Source organism: Ictalurus furcatus, chromosome 9 (assembly GCF_023375685.1).
Source record: "Ictalurus furcatus strain D&B chromosome 9, Billie_1.0, whole genome shotgun sequence".
In the NCBI taxonomy this organism is placed as follows: domain Eukaryota; kingdom Metazoa; phylum Chordata; class Actinopteri; order Siluriformes; family Ictaluridae; genus Ictalurus; species Ictalurus furcatus.
In genome coordinates, this window is record NC_071263.1 from 8,002,943 (window position 1) to 8,007,067 (window position 4,125).

Consider the following 4,125-nt stretch of genomic DNA (forward strand, 5'->3'; position numbering starts at 1 on the left):
GGATGTGTTTATTATTAAATGCACACTGGTTAAACTTTTTGAGTAAAATAACTTAAGGGTGTTTATTGGAGTCATGCTGTGCTCAGGCAGAACGTATTGTTCTCTCTCTCTCTCTCTCTCTCTCTCTCTCTCTCTCTCTCTCTCTCACTCACTCTCTTGCATATATCCTCTGAAATCAGCGAGTCGAGGTCTATCCAGCTGCTTCCCTCTCCTACTGCGAGGTCATTAATTCAGTGGGCCATGCTATGCTTCCTGCTCACACTAATGACTGCCTGTCCACACACACATACACGCACACAGCTATTAATGTTCTAGACTGATGCGCCAGTAGACACCGTGTAGGAAAAGTTTGTCTTGAGCCAAAGTAATGCTCTTTGTTAATGGACACAGTTTTAGAGAAACAGAGAAAAGCAGAAAACCCCATCCTTGCTTTTTGGTCATTGAGTCTCTCACTCTCTCTCACTCTCTCACTCACTCACTTTAATTAATTGCTTTATCTTGATTTGGGTCGCCGTGGATCTGGAGCCTATCCCTGAAACTCTGGGTGCAAGGTGGGAATATAGCCAGGATCCATTCACACACATTCACACTCGTTTACACTTACCGTGAGGGGAAAGATGTATTCAGACACTTTTTGTAATTTAATTTACTTCCAGTGCATATATCCATATATATATAAACTTTGTTAAATATATGTGTGCCACAATTATTGCCACCCCTATGAATTCACAAGATAAAAAATATATTTGAAGTATTTTCCAATTGATATTTTACACTGCTTGTACACCTGCGTGATTACAATCAGGAAATTATTCAACCATGACTGGTATAATATAAGGTAACACATTAGTCATTAGACATTAGTCATTCATAACAATGGGGAAGACCAAGTCAACCGGAAATGTTATGAATCAACCTGGAAAAGGACGTGTGTCTATATTGTCTCAACACAGTGTGAAGAGAATCGTTCTGGAGAGATTCTGTATGGAGGAACGGTCTCAGATCCCTTGCCATGTATTCTCCAACCTCACCAGGTATTATAGGAGAAGACTCAGAGCTGTTATCTTGGCAAAGGGAGGTAGCACAAAGTGTTGACTTAAAGGGTGCCAATAATTGATATTGAAGTTGCACACTTATATTTAATAAAGATGTATTTTTGGATAAACCTGTGTTTTATTTGCAGCTGTTTGATATGAGAGCAGAGTATTTTTGTGAATTTTTTTTTAAACAAAAGATCAAAAGGTTATATAATAAAGACATACCTATATCATATTTACCTCTATCTATCTATCTATCTATCTATATATATATATATATATATATATATATATATATATATATATATATATATACCCACACATAATTTCCTATAATGCCTGTAATTGCCTGCTTGAGTGTCAGGTACCTGAACAAGGTAACTGCAACAGGTAAAATGACATACAAAGCATGATTAAATGCGAGCACATGTTCAAGCATGTCTGGGCATGAAATGAAGGAAGCTCTTTTCTAGGGATTCAGGGAAGTTTTTTTTTATATATATATAATGTATCTTCCCCATTGTGTACTGTGGCACATCCTATATCTATCACACACAGAAACATTTGTGCACAGCAGGCATTTTATTCATACTGTCAGCTACTCTTTCGCTCCTCCATGTTCCCTGACTGACCTGTTTTGCCACTTCTAGGTTGAGAACTTCTTTAGCCTGAAGCATTAGATGTACGCCCAGTTCAAGCTATAAACACAAAGCCCTGTGTTGTAGGACAGTCAACTTGGCTTTTTCAGCTATTTAGAAGAGCAGAAATCACTTTCAGATGTTTCCACAGGCTCCCTTCCCCCTCCACCATTTATGTTGTGTGGATAGTGTTTACCTTCACTGCTTAGCAATTCATGTGTCATGGGTCAGGTCATCTCCTTTATTTTAAATATCCAATATCACCAGTATCTACATCATATACAATATACATGACATTAATGAAATCACACAGTGAATCCTCTTGTAAAAATATTTATTTTACTTTGTTACTCTCAGGTATAAATGATCTTAAGTATGATCTTAAGCTTAAGTAAATGGGACTGTTTATTAGCGAAGCGTAGCTCATTTTTCCAAATCCTTATTAGTATTGCATGGATGGATATATTTTTTATTTTTTTTTAGTAAAAGTATAAACAAGTCCATGCTAACCTGAAGAATATGAGGGTTGAAAAGTAAATCAGAAAGCCTGGGCTAGATTCATACTGGTGATCACAAGAGTTAAGTATAGTATCTGTTAGTTTTTCATCTAAAAGTATAATGTCCATAGCATAGTGGACAACAGGAGAGATGAATGAAACTAGAGTAGAGAAAAGTAAAGCAATGTAGCCTACTGTACAATGTGAGTGTAGCACATGAACTGAAGCACACCAGCTGGAGGTTTAGAGAGCACTTGGAAATATTCGCAAGCAAGTCAAGCAATAAAAGCAGAGATGATGATCACGGTTGAATCCCTGGGGCAATGCTGTTATGGTGCTCCAGCTGAATCAAGGCAAGGGAGAGGAGGGGAAGGAGGGGGGAGAGCTGGAACTCAGAGCCAGTCCCAGCTCCACAACCTTGCTTGGCTCAGCACTTTTCTCAGAGACGCGAGAGACTTGGCAGCCTCTGGCTGACAAACAATAGACCCTCTGTTCCTGGGCTTCTCGCTGTTTGAAAGAGACACCCATTAGCCCCACTCTCTATCTCTGGGGTCAGGATTGAGGGTCACCAGCAAGTAAGGCTCTTGTTTATGTCTGGAAAGCCGATCAACACACTCTGTTGCTCTGGTTAACCCTTTCCTTCCTTTTCAGGTTTCTGGAGAAGCTATTGTAGAATGTCGATTCCAATGATTATTACATTATGAGAAGAATAATAAAAAATTATTGATGCCTTGTAAGTGGTGTTTTACAAGTATAATTATACAAGTATATAAATAATGCCATTTCCAACCTCAGCACGGTCAACATGCAAAATGGGGAAAAAACCCATAAACTTTTGACTTTTGTTTGCTCTGTCAAAACACAAAGCTCATAAGAAGCTACTTTATCCACACTTTTACAGTTACAGGCCTGAGTGGCTATAAGTACTGTTCCATTTTAGTGAACTTTAGTGACTGAAATTGCAGCAACAACTACAGACAATAGCAAGAAGTGTTAATGATAACTCTAATGTTGATGATTACATTCTCAACACAACGATTAGTATGGTCAATGTTATAGATTTAATAAGTACTGTGCCTGTATATTAAGTGATCTAAAGCCAACACTGCTATAAACTAATTTAAAAGTAGAGGAGGTGTACTTTGCACTGTTGAAAGTGTGTGCGGCCATGTTGATTTGATGTCACTCCAGTAAACAGGGAAGGAACTGGTAGTTGAGAAGACTACCCCAAGTTGACAAGTTGAAATTTCCAGTTGACGGGGTGTTTTCGGTGGTTTTTACCAGTTGTAGGTGGATAATTACAAGTTTTACAAGCAACTTCACCTCAAACACAGCACCTTTCACTGAACCCACCGCTTAAATGCAAAAAGTTTGAATTCCTAGTGGTTTCTGGGTAAAAATAAAAGAAACTGTACCGCTATTTTACAATTTATCTACAAAAACACTGCATTCTAAGAAGTTAAAAATCAAATGTGGATTGTAGCCACAGCAAGACAACAATCTAAAAGCTAAATCAATAGAAAACAGTTCTGTAATGACCTTCTAGGTCAGATTTGAAGAAGGCAGTGTATGACATCTGGCAAAGTTATACCAGATATGTCAAGAAAAATAGACAAAGATTGCCAAAGTGATCTGGCAGCGTTAGAACAGAAAAACAGAAATTATGCAAAGAAGTTGGAGGCAGTTATTTTACAGTTACAGTTACATTTATTTAGCGCTTTTCTAGACACTCAAAGCGCTTTACATTGCAATTTGCATTACATTGTTTCTCCTCAACCACCACTAATGTGTAGCATCCACCTGGATGATGCGACGGCAGCCATAGTGCGCCAGAACGCTCACCACACACCAGATATTAGTGGAGAGGAGAGAGAGGGATGTAGCTAATTCAGAGATGGAGATTGAAAGCGATATAGCACTTAGCACTTGATAATGAAGAAACATCAGTAAAAC